The sequence below is a fragment of the Canis aureus genome, chromosome 4, assembly GCF_053574225.1.
Source record: "Canis aureus isolate CA01 chromosome 4, VMU_Caureus_v.1.0, whole genome shotgun sequence".
NCBI classification, from domain to species: Eukaryota; Metazoa; Chordata; class Mammalia; order Carnivora; family Canidae; genus Canis; species Canis aureus.
This window is the reverse complement of record NC_135614.1, coordinates 5,701,453-5,718,741: the sequence shown is the minus strand read 5'-3', so window position 1 is coordinate 5,718,741 and position 17,289 is coordinate 5,701,453. Positions and strand designations below refer to the sequence as shown.

The 17,289-nt window shown below is 47.5% G+C and overlaps 1 protein-coding gene across 4 annotated transcripts in view; it reads right to left on the bottom strand.

Moving 5' to 3' along the window:
• The window catches only part of GNG4 (G protein subunit gamma 4), an 81,012-nt gene extending 72,097 nt beyond the window's left edge, over nucleotides 1–8,915 (bottom strand). For all 4 annotated transcript variants that reach the window (XM_077894422.1, XM_077894423.1, XM_077894421.1 and 1 more), the window contains exon 1: nucleotides 8,805–8,915. The gene's annotated coding sequence lies outside the window, so the exon portion shown is untranslated. The remainder of the gene's footprint in view (nucleotides 1–8,804) is intronic.
• Nucleotides 8,916–17,289: the final 8,374 nt, after the last annotated feature.

The window sequence follows — 17,289 nt, the reverse complement described above, 5'->3', positions numbered from 1 at the left end:
GGAGCTGTGTCTTCCAGCCTACCCATGCCCACAGTGGAGTGGCCCTGAGGGTGGCTCCCTTTTCTATTAGCCCCAGATCTTTAAGCTTGTGGGTCTCTGATCTGGCCTCTCAGTGGCATCTTTTGGAGGGCTCTAGGTGACTCAAATGCCTTTGGATTAGGCTCACTCCCTATTGCCTCCACTTGGTGTCTCAGGAGCCACTTGGCTCATCGGTCCAGTGGCTGGATTGGTGGGGCATCCACAAAGCAGGAGATGGTGGTGCTGTGTGTTATTTTGCTACGAGTCTTCCTCTGCCTTGAGTTAGAAGACCAAATGCTCCTTTTGGGAAATGTAGCTTCTGCGTATGCTGGGAGGTGGTGGAGGCTGTCAAAGGAGGCAGCTGGGCACAAAACATCTGGGGGCCCAGCACATTTTCATCTTACTCCATTTTCGCTGCCTCTATAAATGTGAGACAAGCCCATTTTATTTATTCATCTTGATCCCTACACTGAGTCCTTCTAGAAGCAGCTTATGTAAAATCTGTAATAGCCTGTCCCTGGAACTCCACATCTTCCTTCCTCGTTTCATTTTTCTCCCAAGCACTCGCCACATGTTAAGGTGGTGTTTTATTAATTTACTTCATGAAATTGCTTTTGTTTTCAGGCTTATTAGTACTGGCCTGCTCTCTCTCCTCGAATGTGAATTCTGTGAGGGCAGAATTTGTTGGCCCTGCCACCGCCTGCTCCTTGTCCCCTCACATGAAGAGAGTACAGGGAGGAGAAGCCCCCAGAGTGGAAAAAGTGAGGAAGAAGACAGAAAACCCCACCACAGGGCACATTTCACAGCTAACAGGGGTCCAAGGATGAGGCAGGGCAGGAAGATCCCAGGGAGTCCAGTGTGGTGGTGGTGGGGGTGTGTCCTGGGCCAATGTGTGGGCCACATCTGGGAGTTGCCATGGTGACTGTGAAGCATGGCCAGGGCTCGGTCCCTCAGCCTCAGGCCACCAGAGCTTGGGGTTAGGTAAAGGGTGACCAGGTTTGGGAAAAAAACAAAAACTCATCCTTGGATAGATGTGCTCTCACCAAAGGCTAATAAATGTAATCCCTGCCATCCATGTGCAGGGAGAGATAGTTGGACGGCTTCAGATCAAATTCATAAATGTTAGGGGGACAGAGAAATCATAAACAACAGCGAGAGCTGCAATTGCTCGAACACAGAAAGAATGAGTCATCCAGCAGAGTGTGGTGGTGGCAGGCTTGCTGTGGCCTCCCAGAGACTGGCGCCCCAGCAGCCTCAGGCGCTGCTGCGCAGACCCGTCCCTTCTAAGGGACTTTGACACAAGAAAACCTGCATCAGAAAGAGGATGCATTTTACAGGAGCAGTTTTGTTTTGCCCTGAACTTCTCATCTGTTCTTTGAAGCCTCAGACCCTCTCCCCATCCCCCCCTGACCAGGCTGACCCACTATAAGGTCCACAGGGTCTCAGGAGGCCCCCTGTTCCACCGGTGTGGGGGGGGGCACCTCCCCACCTGCCAGGTCCTACACCCTCTCCCCGCCTGCTCCTCCACTTCCATTCACTAAACGGGGTTGTGCTGTCTTCATTGTCCAGGCCCAAACTGGCTGCCCGGGCACCAACCTCTCCCTCCCTCCATTCATCCCAGAACAGACTCTTGCACAGGTCACTAGAGAGTCTTCATAATTGGGCTCAGGGCCACCTGTTCCTCCCTCCCCAGTGCACGCCCCTAACTCCGAGCCTTAGCATGGCCTGGTCCCTCTGCCTGGAAAGCCCTCGCTCACTTGTGTGGGTTGGAAAATCTTGCTCAACTTTCTGGGGCTGCAGCTGTCAGGCCCTTCCTGCACCCTACAGCTCTCAGGAAGAACAAATGTTCCTGTTATCACTACTCCCGCAGCATTTAAAACTCAGCTGTCAGGGAGTTAATCCAGGGACAGGCAAGTTGTTTTCCCGCTCATATCCCCCCTAGATTACGAGCACTCTGAAGGCCTTATTCAGCTTTAAACTGTTAGTGCCTGAAACACCTGGTCACGTGTTCATTAAATGAATGTCTTAGAAATAGGTGGCTTACAGGCAATCTCTTAGGAACTTATCTACTGCTTTCAGCAATACCCCCACACATTGGGAAAGTCCTCCCATAGTGTCCAGCAATGAAGATGGCTTGCAGCAGTAACGTGAGGGAAAACCAGAGAAAGGCAGATAACCTGTGAAGGCTGGTCCTTGTGTGGATCAGAACTCTGTGATGACAAGTCCCATGACAAAGAAAATTTCTGTTTAGTAAAAATGTGCCTGGGTTCAAGCCAATGATCGACTTAGTTCTGACACTATTACTATAGCAATTTCTAGCACAAAGAGAGGGTCTGGAGAGAAACTGGGGAGCTGGGAGGAATCAGACCCATCAGGGGCATGGTAAACCTGGGGTATGAGGGCTGGTACCCCTGGTGCAGGATCTGCAGGGCTTGGTCCACCTCTCCATAGCTGTCCTGAGATTGAGGGGACCCAGCACAGCAGTGGCTGTGGGCACGCTCACTGCAGTGCAGAAAGAGCAAGCACAGGGATCCCTGGGTGGCGCAGAGGTTTAGCGCCTGCCTTTGGCCCAGGGCGCGATCCTGGAGACCCTGGATGGAGTCCCACGTCGGGCTCCCGGTGCATGGAGCCTGCTTCTCCCTCTGCCTGTGTCTCTGCCTCTCTCTCTCTCTCTCTCTGTGACTATCATAAATAAATAAAAATTCATAAAAAAAAAAGAGCAAGCACAGAAAGATTGGCGGGAAAGAGCCCCTCTAAACCTTCCAATTCTACAAGATCAACCAAGCAGGGGAACAAGCGCTAAAATACCAAACTCCGACTGGAAGGGTGATGAAGTAAAGCTATTCCAAATAGGGACAGGGTATCAGGGTGGTAGGTCCATTGTGGGGTCCACCCACCCGGGTACTCAGATAATCTGGGTGAGCAGAAGGCTCTGGTGACCTCATCCCTGGCTAGATATAACGTAACTGAAGAAGAGGGTATGTGATGCTGATGAAGGCCAATTTATGTATTGATACCTCACCTTCTTCCAGAAAAAAAATTCGGTGGCTGACATCACTGCCAGTCTTCCTTTGTTGCTTTCCTTAAGGTTCCAATGCTGTCAGAGTCTCCACTCAGGTTCTACCAACAGCCCCTCTCGGCTACACTCCACAGCCACCACTGCCCTTCAGAGTTCGGGAGCTTCACTGTGTCTTTACATCCTTGTGACACCTGCTTCCCCCTTTACCTGCCATCAAACATACACTCCTACACTTATGTAATCTGCCTCCTCAGCCAGGATGCAGCCTTCTCTCATGCACGAGGTCCCACAGGCTTCAGGGGTAAATGAGCATCTACAGGCCACTGGAGCCCCGTGGCTATATGAATGAAGTTAGCAGGGGCACAGGGAAAGCAAAATTTTCCCAAAATTAATGAACAGAAACTAAAACTAAAGAGGGACTACTCATGCTGGTTTAGCATAACATAGGCTTTGGGCTCTGGACTTCACTAAAGAAAGGTCCTGCTGGGAATTTTGTAGGGGAGTCAGAATATACCACCCCCAAATATACTACCTTGGCATAAGGATTATTTTGCGCTGATTTTGCAGGTAAGAAACAGTGGACACAGGAGGAACTCCGGCCTTGCCCTCTCTGCCAAGACACACAGTTCTTTTCCCTCCATCTCCCATTACAGGAAGAAGAAAACCTCCACTAGCACTGGATAGAGAAAGATGGGCCTGTCTGCACAAACAAATCTTAATAACTCTTATCTTCCATAAGTTGTCCCCCTATATCTATCTTCACACAATTTACTGCCCCTAAGAGCTCAAATCCCTTTTTGTTTCTCTTGTCACCTTCCTACAACTTATTTCCCTTTGTTAAGAAGCATTTAATAAGCTCTGGAGCCTAACTGCTTCTTCAGGATTTCTCTTTCCTGTGCAGCTCCTCTGTTCTGTGCATGTCTAATAAACTTTTTCTATTAATTTGGCTCTTTGCTTCTGTTAATCTCTCCTGTTGTCACTTTAATTCACAGGCTCCAGTCACTAAACCAAAGGTGGTAGGGGAAAACTTTCTGCCTTCTCTATAGTTTCTACCAAAGGCATACATAGCAGGTACTCCAAAGCAACAGGACAAGGCCAATGCATCCCCAAACCAGGATAGAAAAATACTTCAGAGGATGATATCAATTTTCAAGTGTGCCTGGGCTCTCAAACAGATAAGGAGAGATGGGACCACTATGATACATCTTAGAGAAAGGAGGTCCTTGGGAGCAAAGACTCAGTCTGAGGTGGAGGGAAGGGGTGTCCTGGACTGCCAGCACTTCCCAACAATCGTGGGTACTGGGAGGAGGAAATGGTTTTCTGAAGGTGTCTCAGTGATTTGATTCTGTACATATTAAAGTGGGCTCTGCTGCTTGACTTGGAAAGCACACCTTGCCCTATGGGGAGTGTGCAGTGGGGTGTAGTCAGCACATGCAGGCCGCGCCAGCCTATACGCTGCCATACCTCTGTCCTCTCTGCCGTCAACACCCCAGTGCACCAGAATGAGGAACCATCACCCGCTGTCCGCCATCCCTCTGCCCCTCCAACAGGGGTCAGAACCTGAGTCACAGAGCCGGCCGGGCCATCAATGAGAATAGCCTGCTCCCAGCGGACTGCCTTCGACCATCTCCGTTGCTCTGCTTTCAAATCCCCTTTCAATATTCCCTTGCTCTTTCCTTTCTGTTTCAAATTCCATTTCTCCTACTTGGACTTTCATACTTGTACAGTGTTTTTGGCAAAGATCTCTCAATTCTACATATTCGTGTGATAAGAAACCAGAAGCAAATACAGAATTTGGGTAGTAGGTCTACAGAGGCATATATATTTTTTTTCATATTAACACTTTTTGCTGTGGTTGTAAAGATGTTCTTTTTTTTTTTTTTTTTTTTAAGATTTTATTTATTTGAGAGAGAGAGAGCGTGCACACAAGTGCATACAAGCCAGGGGAAGGGAGAGGGAGGAGTGGGCTCCCCAGTGAGCAGGAAGCCTGATGTAGGGCTTGATCCCAGGGCTCTAGGATCATGACCTGAGCTGAAGGTAGGTAGACACTTAACGGATCGAGCCACCTAGGTGCCCCTGTAAAGATGTTCTAATAAGAATTTTTAAAGCAACTTAAAAATTTTCCCTTTTACCTACTGCTATCTCCCCGGCCCTCTTCCTTTGGTGGTGACCCTGAGCAAGGGGTGGAACGGGAGCTGCCAGAGTTGCAAATTAGACATGGATGCCAGGTGGAAACGGGCACTGAGAAAATCAGACAGCACAGGTGGTACAGGTTAGTGGACCCAAGGCTGTTGCTCCACGTTATGCAACTGACTGTCAGCTGAGGGCCCGGGAGGGATGCTTAAGGCATTTCTTCTATCTCCTCTTCCTCAGCCTCTCAGCACACCTCCCATTAGAGAGCGCCAACCCACCACCCAGGGCGAAATGGGTTGAGAAATCTGATAGGGGAAGAAATCCGGGCTTTTCTGGATGGAGTGCATGGACAGTCTCAGTTGCTCCCCCTTTGCATTTGTATATGGTTTTCCTTCGTGAGTTAAAAAAGAGTCACCACTACCCACCAAGTATCTTGCCAGAACACTCCTGGACAGTTGTTTTTTGTTTTTGCTAAAGCGAAGTTTTGTGGGTATAGTGCGAGAATTAAATGAGATCATCCATGTGACTCAGGGACTTGAAGCCTGGTCCTCCTCCCTCCACCCCACTGCCTGCTAACCTGGGCTCCCTCCAAGGTCTGGCCCTCTGAGATTGGGCCATTGGTGACTTGCTTGAAGATACCCAGCAATCTTAGCGCTTGAGGTGCCAGTGGCTTCTCCACAGCCACATAGATGTCCTCACTTCTCCTAGGACACTGGAGTCCACACCACAAGCACCATACCTTCAACACAGCCGCACTCCCTCATCTGCACAAGACCTGCCATTTTGTCTGCTGGGTTCCGCTAGGAAAACTGATTGCACACCACCTGCTTTTTGACTTAACAAAAGCTCCTTGACAATTAAAGTGATTTGGAATGCTCCAACTAGCTTACTGAAGTGATCTCCTCCTAAGTACCCATTGTTTCCTGTGGTGATTTTTTCTTTCAGCAGTTATTTCTTGCCTCCACTTCCTTCCATAAATGGAAATTTCATTTGCATTTTTTCACTTCTGCTAATTTATTTAAGATATTTGGTTTATTCTTCACACAGTTGTCAAGAATTGGTTAAAATACTACAGTCATATTATGCTAATTTCTATACCGTAATTGGTCTCCCTGTTTTTCTTTGCTGACACTTGGCGTTTCTGATTTTCAGTTAAAATACCCTTGCTGGCTATTGTTAAAAGGATATTTTTTGTAGTGCTTTTGGTGTATTAAAGAAGTTAACCTATAGTTTCTGGCTTCAGAAAACTGAACCAATAGTCTCTTCTACCTGTATAATAAGACTCTATGCTTGCCCCCGTCTATCATATTTATTTACCAATAAAAGGAGGAAATCTGTGAGATTACAGAATAGTACATGCTCATAAAGGTACTATCTTAAAGACATTGTTTTAATATTCTATGATTAAAAAAAGGCAATCTGGGCAGCCCAGGTGGCTCAGCGGTTTAGCGCCTGCCTTCAGCCCAGGGCCTGATCCTGGGGACCCGGGATGAGTCCCACATCGGGCTCCCTATAGGGAGCCCGTTTCTCCCTCTGCCTGTGTCTCTGTCTCTCTCTCATGAATAAATAAAATCTTAAAAAAAAAAAAAAGGCAATCTAACACACATTGCTTTGTTAGGTATTCTCCCCTTTTCTAGTAGAACAAAATTGAGTCAAGGTAAGAATGTGATGGTGAGATGTGGCTATAAATAAATGAGAATGACTTGTGTTGCAGCCTTCTGTCTTTTCTGAGCCATTTGGCTGTCTTTCTTAGGAAGCAGTCGTTTGTGTGGTGGTAGTGGTGGTGGTGGTGGTGGTAGAGGGGAGAGGCGGCATTATACCCAACCACTCATACAGCCCAAGCTGGACCTCCTGAGACAGTTACAGGGCACTTGCTTCCCTAGGGACCAGAGGGACGACAGTGCCCAAGTTCCCACCTGATGTTCCACCATTTCCAACAATGTGCTGAGATATGGGGGTTCTGGAGACGGTCTCTTTTGCTTTAAAAACCATACAATGAACACGTTAAAAGCTTTTTCTTCGTTTCTCCACTGTCCACCTGCATGAGAAATGTCAAAGGCAACTGCCTAACTAATCATGGGACTCCTGGGAATGACCCTTTTGTTGTGCTATTTCTCAGCTAGCCAGACAACTCCTGCAGTTTCCCTTTGGGCAATTTTATTTTAAGGAGGCTGAGGGTTGGTGGTAGAGGAGCAAACAGGAAGACCATTGTCTTAAATAGTTATCTCGGCTTAATAACCCCATAGTGAGGCTAATCATTCATTAACTAGCAAAGCCTCACAATAAACCCTTGTATTTACGTTAACACCTACTATTTACTAAGCGCTATATCCATCTTTATCAAGACTGATAACTGAGCCAACTCCATGCTTTGAAAATAATTCATTGTTTACATCTTGTGTCTCAAGACTGGAAAAGGGTTTCTGTTGAACTCTCAGTTGTTTCCACAGTAGCTTCTTGCAAGGAACAGGGCCAGATTGGATGGCGGTGTGCCTCCCTTCCCCCAAAGCATGCAAAATTAGGAAAAGGATTCCCTGGGGAATCAAGAAGCCAGCCACAGAGCCCAGGTCTCGCTGCTGCTTTCAGGCATTCACCACTGAATTCTCCCATCCCACGGGGGGAAGGAAGCCTCACAGTGAGGACTCATAAGCAGATACAGGACTGACACGTTTTCATGGGCAACACTGCGCAGCCCAGGAGGCCTTCGGCTCCGACTGAAACGACAGGCCCTGTGCCAGCCTTTCACAGCCCTGCGAGGGAACAGAAGGCGCCGAGGGCCGGCAGCGCAGGGGAGCCGGGCAGAGGGCGGGAGACCCGGCGTCCACGACCCACTTTATCGCTTGATCAAACTTTGACATTTCGGATTTCCCAACACCCCGGCCCAAAATACACGAAAATAAGCAAATGCTCTCCAATTAAGAAGTCTTCTCCAGCCACGCCTCTGCCCCAGCCCCACTTACCCTCCCGTTATCATTTCTAAGGCAATTAAGGGATCAAAGCAGGCAGGGCTCCCCCGTGCCGTGGGGCGCGCGCGGCCAGCGCAGCCCGTTTCAGCACCAGGCTCGGGGACAGACGCCATAAGGCAGGAGGGAACCGAACCCTCGCCGGGGCGTCTCCTGCCGCCACCAGAACTGCTCGGGGGCAGTGTCCCGGGTGCTGCGCGATCCTGCGGGCTTCCTCCGGCACCGGCCCGAAACGTCCTCACAAAACGACCACCCGGCCAGCCCAGCCCTTCCACTGCGGTGCTCGTCAACGCGGCCGTCCCTGCCGGGGGCAGCAGGCGTCCGTGACCTACAGACGCGGGCGGCGTCCCCGGGGGGCCCGGGAGGTCCGCAGACGCCGGCCACCGCGGGGCCCCTCGGCGCTCGGAGCTGCCGGCCCCAGGTCGCGCTCGGGCTGGCCAGGGCTGGGCGGAGCGGAGCGGGCTCGAGGGGCCGCCGGCGCCCGCCTGTGCCGGCCGCAGCACCACGGGCATCGGGGTCGCGGCTCCCGCTGACGGCGGCGGGACGACACGCGCGCCGAACCGCGTCTCCGGGCGCGGACACTCGCCCGCACGAGTTGCCCTTTGGCTTGGGGCTCCGCCCGCGCTCGGGAGCTGGGGCCGTGCCACCCGCTCCCCACGGGCGCCACTTACCGGAGCGGGGCGCGCGGGCTTCGTCTCCGACGTGGGGCTCGCGGGGGGCGGCCAGACCGCGCGGGGCCGGGCGGGGCGGGCGGGGCGGGCGGGGGCTCCGGCTCCGGCTCCGGCTCCGCCGCCTCGGCGCTCACCGGCTCGCGGGGGAAGGCGCGCCCCGCCCCCGGGGTCTCCGGGCCGCGTCAGCAGCTCCGCCCGGGCAGGGGAAAGACGACGAGGGGCTGGGGGCGGGGGAGCCGGGGGAGCCCGGGCCCCGCGCGCCGCGGAAGCCGCCCAGGCCCGAAGTACTTGGGGCGTTCGCAGCCCCCGGTGCGGGGCTCCGAGAGCGGGTGCGGGCCCGGCGCCGAGCGGAGCGCGCAACCCCGCGCCTCCTCGCCCGCGCCGCCCTCCTCCCACGTTGGTCGCGCCCACTCGGCGCCAGGGTCTCGCCCGCCGCTCGGGAGGGGCCGGGAAATCCCGCCCGCCGCCGCCGACGTCACTGCTGCGTCACGGGGGCTCCCGCGCCAGGGCCCCGCGCCCGCCCCCCCCGCCCCGCGCCCCCCGCCCCGCGCCCCGGCAGGGCCCGACCCTCCGCCTGGAGCGGCCCGTCGCCCGGGGGCTGGGGGGGCGGGGTCCCCCGCACAGGAGCCTCCCGCGGCCTCCCCGTGCCTGGGGCTAGTTCCGGGAGCAGCGGTGCGGGGCGCGGCCAGTCTGCGTCCGTCCGCGGAGAGCAGCAGGATCCCTCCTTGTCCCCGCGCAGGAGGCAGCGAGCGGAGAGACGCTCAGTGCCCGGCAAGGTTTACGGGGCTCGCGTGCCTCTCGGGGCGCAGCCGGCTGCCCCCAGGCCGCGGCGGGAAGGCGGGAACGAGCCCCGGCCGCTCGCGGACAGCGGCGGCCCCTCCGCGGGGAAGGCTCGGCTGCCCCTCGGGTCCTCAGGAGCGAGCGCCTGGCGGTGGAAATGCTGAGAACCCCGGGGTGAGCCGAGTCCTCCGCCTTCCGGGAAAACGGCGTCGCTGCCGTCGGGGTTGGGAGTGGGGGGAGGACGCGGAGCCCCGAGAAGAGCGGGCCGCGAAGGCACGCGGAGCGCTGGCGGGAAAGGAGGCGACGCTGGGTCCCACGGAGACCAGGCGCGACCGTGGCCGACGGGCAGGGAGCACACCTCGAGGTCCCCGCCGCGGCCGCCCCCGGCTGCACCGACCCGACGACCACCCGCTGACCCGACCCCCGCCCAGACAGCCGTGCAGCTTGGCTGACCCCGCGTCCGACCGAGCGCAGATGCAGAGTTCAGAGGTGCCCACCTGGGCCAGCAAACATCTCACACAGGTTTTTTTTTTTTCCACAGTTTGCAAGTGCCCATTGAAGGCACAGAATTAAATTATGAAAAAAAAAAAAAAAAAAAAGACCAGGGGCCGTAAGTATACCTACAGCCCTAACTCTTTTTCATAAGTGATGCACTTAAAATTCAACAAATCCAACATTGGACTCATTATCTCTACCCCCGCATTGACTTCTGTATTTCTTGCCTCAGTAGCACCTCCTGCTCCTCCTCCCCACAGGTGGTTGGCAAAATCCTCCTTTCTCGTCATCCAAACTCCCATCTCAAGCAAGCCCAAGTAATGAGTTGTAAGGAAAATCACTACACTTCCAGGTACCCCTCTTCCTTATTTTATCCTTCTAATTTATTACACTCTCTATCAAGGCGGGTTTGTAATTCACTTTAAAGACAAAAAAGAGACTCTGAGCCAGTGGTTCTGGAGTGGATCCCAAGGCCAACAGTATCAGCATTACCTAGGAACTTGTTAGAAATGCAAATTATCAGAACCCATCCCAGCCCTTCTGAATTATGGGGCGCGGCAAACTGTTTTATGCCTTCCGGGGATTTCTGATTCTGTCCATCCCTGTTTTTCACCCGAGACTGCTAGGATTCGGACATTCATCTTCCTTCCTTTGTCCCTGGTAATAATAGTCCTTGTTTTCAACTCTTTATCCAGTTATCAATGTGACCACTGCAGATTTCTTAGACTGGTGTTTGCATTGAGTATCTTTTCCCATCCTTTTATTTTACCCTATGTCTTTATTCTTTTTTTTTTTTTCCTATGTCTTTATTCTTAAAGTGGAATTCTCTATTCTTGAAGAGAACACAGAGTTGGATCTCGTTTTTGTTTTTGGCCTTTTTTTTTTTTTAATTAATTATTTATTTATTTACAGAGAGAGAGAGAGCACGCAAGTAGGGGGAGCTGCAGAGGCAGAGGGAGAAGCAGACTCCCCAGCTGAGTGGGGAACCGGATGTGGGACTCAATCTCAGGACCCTGAGATCATGACCTGAACCAAAGGCAGATGCTTAACCCGACTGAGCCCCCCAGGTACCCCTGGATCTTATTTTTTAATTCAGCCAGGCAAGCGGTACCTTTTACTTGGGAGTTTTTAGGTCATCTACTTCTTATGTAATTATCATACGGTTGGGTTTAAATCTACAATTTTGTTGTTTGTTTTCTGTTTGTCTTCCTTCTTACTCTTCATTTCTTTTTACCTGCCTTCTTTTGAATTAACTAAGTATATTTTAGTATTCCATTTTATCTCAAGTATTGGCATATATCCTCCCTCCTTCTCCCTCTCTCTCTCTCTCATTGTTTAGGGTTTATAAGAAGCATCTTAAACTTATCACAGTCTACCTTCAAATAACATTATACTACTTATTTCCTATAAGATTTTTACAGCAGCATGTTTCCTTTACTCTTCTTCCAGCCTTTGATTTTTGTCATATTTTCCTTTTACGTATATAATAAACCTCACAACACATTATTATTTTTGCCTTAAGTTGTCAATTTTCTTATTTTGAAATGATTTTTTAAAAAGTCTTTTATATTGGGATCCCTGGGTGGCGCAGCGGTTTAGCGCCTGCCTTTGGCCCAGGGCGCGATCCTGGAGACCCGGGATCGAACCCACATCGGGCTCCCGGTGCATGGAGCCTGCTCCTCCCTCTGCCTGTGTCTCTGCCTCTCTCTCTCTCTATGTGACTATCATAAATAAATAAAAATTAAAAAAAAATAATAAAAAGTCTTTTATATTTACCATTTCTGATGCTCTTCATGTGAAGTTTCCAATTTTTATATGATTATCATTTTCTCCTACCTGAAGAACATCTTTTAACCTCTCTTATAGATCTCCTGGTGATGAATTATCTCAGCTTTTGTTTGTCTGAAAGTCTTTATATTGCCTTCACTTTTGAGGGATCTTTTTCTAGTTTGACAATTTGAAGCAGTTTAAAGATGTCAAGCATTTAAAAAAAAAAAATGTCAAGCATTGTGCTTTCATAGTTTCCCATAAGAGATCTGCAGTATTATTACCCTTGTTTCTTGGAATGTAATAAATATTTTTCTATCTGCTTATATGATTTTCCCTTTATTGTTGCTTTTCCCAGTATGAGTATGAGGTGGTTTGGTGTGGTCTTCTTTATGTTTATCCTGCGTGGTATTCATTGCATTTCTTGGATCTGAACATTTATAATTTTTAAAAAAGATTTAATTAATTTATTTGACAAAGAGAGAGGGAGCAGCAGGCAGAGGGAGAGGGAGAAGCCGGCTCCTACTGAGCAGGGAGGGCGAAATGGGGCTAGATCCCAGGACCCTGAGATTGTGACCTCATCCGAAGGCAGATGCCCAGCTGATTGAGCCACACAGGCACTCTCATGTACATTTATAATTTTTAACAAATTTGGGAAATTTCCACCCACTGTTTATTTAAATATTTTTTCTGGCCCCCTTCTTCCTTGTCTCCTTCTAGGACTCCAATCACAGTACTGATAGACCATTTGGTACTGTGCCACAAGTTACTGAAGCTCTGTTTATTTAAAAAAATCTTTATTCTCTATTTTAGTTTGGACAGTTTCTGCTGCTATGTCATCAAGTTCACTGGTTCTTTCTCCTGAAGTGCTGAGCCAAATTTTTGTTTCGTAATTCAGACATAAAGAAAACTGTATGATCTCATTTATATGGGGAATCTAAAAGAACCCTACAAACTTAGACACAAAGAGATGATATTTGTGGCTATAGAGGCAGGGGGCAGAGGTGAAGTGGAGTTGGAAGAGGGAGGATCAAAAGGTATAAACCTGCAATTTTAAGATAAGTACTAGAGATGTAATATATGATGACTATAGTCAACACTGCTGTGTGATAGAGGAAAGCTGTTAGACTAAATCCTAAGAGTTCTCATCAAGGAAAAATAATTTTCTTTTTTTGTCTTTTCTTTTTATTGTATATATGTGAGATGATGGGTGCTAATGAAACATACTGTGCTAATCACTTCACAATACATCAAATGATTATGCTGTACACCTTAAACTGATGCAGTAGTTAGTATATGTCAATTACAGCTCAATAAAACCGGAAAACATAAAATGGTAAAATCTAAAACAGATTTCTTTTTTTAAAAAATATTTTATTTATTTATTCATGACAGACACAGAGAGAGAGGAAGAGACATAGGCAGAGGGAGAAACAGGCTCCCTGTGGAGAGCCCGATGTGGGACTCGATCCTGGCATCCCAGGATCATGCCCTGAGCCAAAGGCAGATGCTCAACCTGTTGAGCTGCCCAGGTGTCCCTAAAACAAATTTCATTTCAGATATTGTCTGTCTCTAGAAGTTCCATATAGTTTTTAATCTTACATTTTCCTCATTTGATTCCTTTTTCTTTAAATCCTTGAGCATTTTGAACATATTTTTGATAGCTATTTTAATATGTTTTTATGGGAGGGGTACCTGGGTAGCTCAGTTGGTTAGATATTGATTCTTGATCTCAGAGTTGTGAGTTCAAGCCCTGCATGGGGTTCCATGCTGGGCATGGGGCCTACCTTAAATAGATAAAAATAAATAAATAAACAAGCAAATAAGCAAGCTTTATGGAAATTGCATCATTTCCTTTATTTTTTGATATATTCCTATCAGGTGAGCTTTCTCCTATTTTGGGTTACATTTTCCTATTTCTTGGCATATTTAGTAGTTTTTAAATTGGATGTTAGACATTGTACATGTATGGTGTTGCATGCCTAGATTTTGTTATCTTTAAAAAGTAGGCTTTTTTTTTTTTTTTTTTTTTTCTGGTAGCCAGCTAGGTTACTTATGGATGAGTTTGATTCTTTACATAGTTATTTTAAAGATTTTGAACCTTTATTCTAGGACTCTTCTGAGGTCTTATTTGTATGGATTTATATTCAGTGAACTCTTCCCCTCTGAGCAGTTGGAACTCAAATGTATCCCAACCCTCTGTGAGCTCTGGAAAGTGTTCAGCTTTGTTGCTTCCTGGACAGTCTTTGCTCAGAGCTTTTATCCTCTTCACATGTGACTTATGACTCAGCCAGAGTCTCCAGGGGTTCACAAATGGGAACCTGGTTCTCTTTGTCTGGGCAGCAACATTCTTTGGGCACTCTGTGCCACAAACTCCAGTTTCTCTGCCTCCTCAAATACTGATTTCTGTGTCCTCATCTTGGCAAGACTTCTTTCTGGGCCCTTCTTAGGATCCTGGGCTGGTACGTGCCCTCAGGCAGGATCCTCAGGAGGCAGTGTCAGGATCCACTTACTTTGCAGCCTCTTTCCCTGAGATCACAGTCCTGTGCTATTTTCCACTCCCTGAAAACTACTGTTTCTTGTATTATTTCCAGTTTCCTGTTGTTTACAAGGACAGGGTGAATCTGATCCCATTTTTCCAAAGTGCATGGAAGCAGAAGGTTCTTAGCCTGTTGTTTGAATTCATTTCCCCATCTCTATCCTTATGTGACTGCCTCCATTTCCTGTTCTCCAACAGCACTAGCTGCCTTCTACCCTGGAGCAAATCTAGTAAGTTTCTCTTTTCTTCAAGTTTGGCTAAATCATTACTATCTTTGGGGAGCCTGACCTGACCGCTCCCCCCACTCCCTATTTTTGTCATTCTGATAAGCAAAAATGACTGTTATAAAATTAACTTCATTATATCACAATCCTTACTTCTTTCCTTCCTTCCTTTCTAAATACCTTTCCACCATTCTATGTGTTCTTTGAGAGCAGATCTTATAGATCTTTGTGTCTGGTATATTTTAGAGGCTCAAACGATGTTAAATGAGATCCCATGTTCAATGGGACATCAAGAAAAAACATGTATTTATTAATTTGCTTGATTTTAAATATTTTTAGGGGTTTGGCAGACAATTTGGTGTAGGCAAAGGCAATTGAGGAGGAAGACTATAAAAGCCTTAGCTTTTGGGATCCCTGGGTGGCGCAGCGGTTTGGTGCCTGCCTTTGGCCCAGGGCGCGATCCTGGAGACCCGGGATCGAATCCCACATCGGGCTCCCAGTGCATGGAGCCTGCTTCTCCCTCTGCCTGTGTCTCTGCCTCTCTCTCTCTTTTTCTCTCTGTGACTATCATAAATAAATTTAAAAAAAAAAAGCCTTAGCTTTTGAACATTATTCCTGAATAAAAAGTTTGTAAGGATCAACTGATAGGTTGATAATTAAAAATGGCAATGTATTGTCTGATATGGAGAAAATATAAGGATTACTGGATTGAAAGACTGCTTGCTTCAGGCACAATTCATCCCTAAGTAATAGTCAAATTTTTGGTCTTAATTAGGTGTCTACATGAGCTTTTTTTTTTTTTTTTTGGTAGATCTATAAGAACCAATTGTAATCCCCAAATGTCTATGTATATACAACTCTGTCATTCTTATCCTATTTTAATCTTTAAAATAAGATAAGAATTATCCTGAAATAAACATAGAATAACTGTGATCTATTAAGACCATGGACAAGAAAGGAGGTAAGGGACTCTTTGGGGGAAGTCAAATAAGTTTACTCCAAGACAAGGAGCTTCCTAGCAAAGAAGAAATTTGAGGAAAGTGTGAAAGTGAAGATAAATCAAGTGTGGGCTTCCTATTCTGTGGCAGACATTATCCAAAGATAAGGAAAGGCAACCCAGGACTTGAGTTGGGAAGTTTTCTTAAAGACAAGCAAAGAAACAAACAAATGGCATACTGTCTGTCCAGCTGTCTACTCACCCATCCCCTTGGTGTCCACATATCCCCCCATCTCCCAATCCCTCCCTCCCTCCATCCATGCATTCATCAATTCTTCCTTCTTTTCCAGTATCCACCTATTCTACCCCATTTCAATAATAAATTGCTCAGATCATTTTCTTCTTATGGAATTATCTGCAGAATCACAATTTTTTCTATCACCTTGTAATTGTACTTTGTTTTCGACTAAAACAGTTATCATATATTTTATTTATCAGATTCAGCTTTGAATGACTTTCGGTTGTTTATAGGAGAAAGATCTCCCAACATTGAGTATCTGCCAAATAATCAACTGTAATAACTGAAAGAAATCTAAAATGCAGGAAAACACGGCAGGAAGTAAAGCAATGGGGAGTGGCTCATGTAGTGAGCACCAATATCAAGCACATGTATCTATGAGGCTGGCTTTGCAAATGATTCCTGCTCTGAGGGCCAAAGAACATGTTTGTATATAAATATGCACATGGTAGAAAGGACTAGGAGCACACATGAGTAGGTTTTACTTTTATTTATAGTAAAATACTATTATATAAAATATTATCTAGAAAACACATAATGGAATTACTTAATTAGCTTTTGGTGTTTAGGTCATATCAACAGGTATGAAAATTATAGCTTGATTTTTCTTAAAAGCTCAGAAAAGATAGCTTTTATTCTTGATGTTTGAACCTGGATTCCAAGGATTTTTATTTTTATTTATTTATTTATTTATTTATTTTAAAGGATTTTATTCACTTATTCATGAGAGACAGAGAGAGAGAGGCAGAGACACAGGCAGAGGGAGAAGCAGGCTCCATGCAGGGAGCTCAATGTGGGACTTGATCCTGGGACTCCAGGATCATGCCCTGAGCCTAAGGCAGATGCTTAACTGCTGAGCCACCCGGGCATCCCTCCAAGGATTTTTAAAGCTCTTTCAACAAAATTAAAATCTGGGAATGAAAGAATGGCTTTTTTTTTTTTTTTTAAGATTTATTTATTTATTTGAGAAACAGCACAAATAGGGGAGGACCAGAGGGAGAGACTCTCAAGCAGACTCCTTGCTGAGTGCAGAGCCCAACACAGGGCTTGATCTCATGACCTATGAGATCATCACCTGAGCCAAACTTATTTGTTGGATGCTTAACCAACGGAACCACCTAGGCACCCTGAGAATGGCTTATTGCTATCAGCCCTCAGAAGTCGTGGTAAGACAAGTTTAAATCACTTTGGAAATGAGCCAAACTTTGTCGCAAAATCTTTTCTATACTCATCTCTCATTAGCTTTGTTCATGAGAGGAGAAACAAGCTCAGCACTAGAGTGAGAATATTATAGCCTGGCCTCAGATAACCATCTAGTCGTTTTGACCTCTAAGGACACATTGCATTGTTTAATTTCTCTCAAATAGCTGAGTTGCAACCCAGTGTCCCCAAAGTGGCAGGATATATTTTTCTGTTCAGGTCATATAACACACAATAAAATTAGT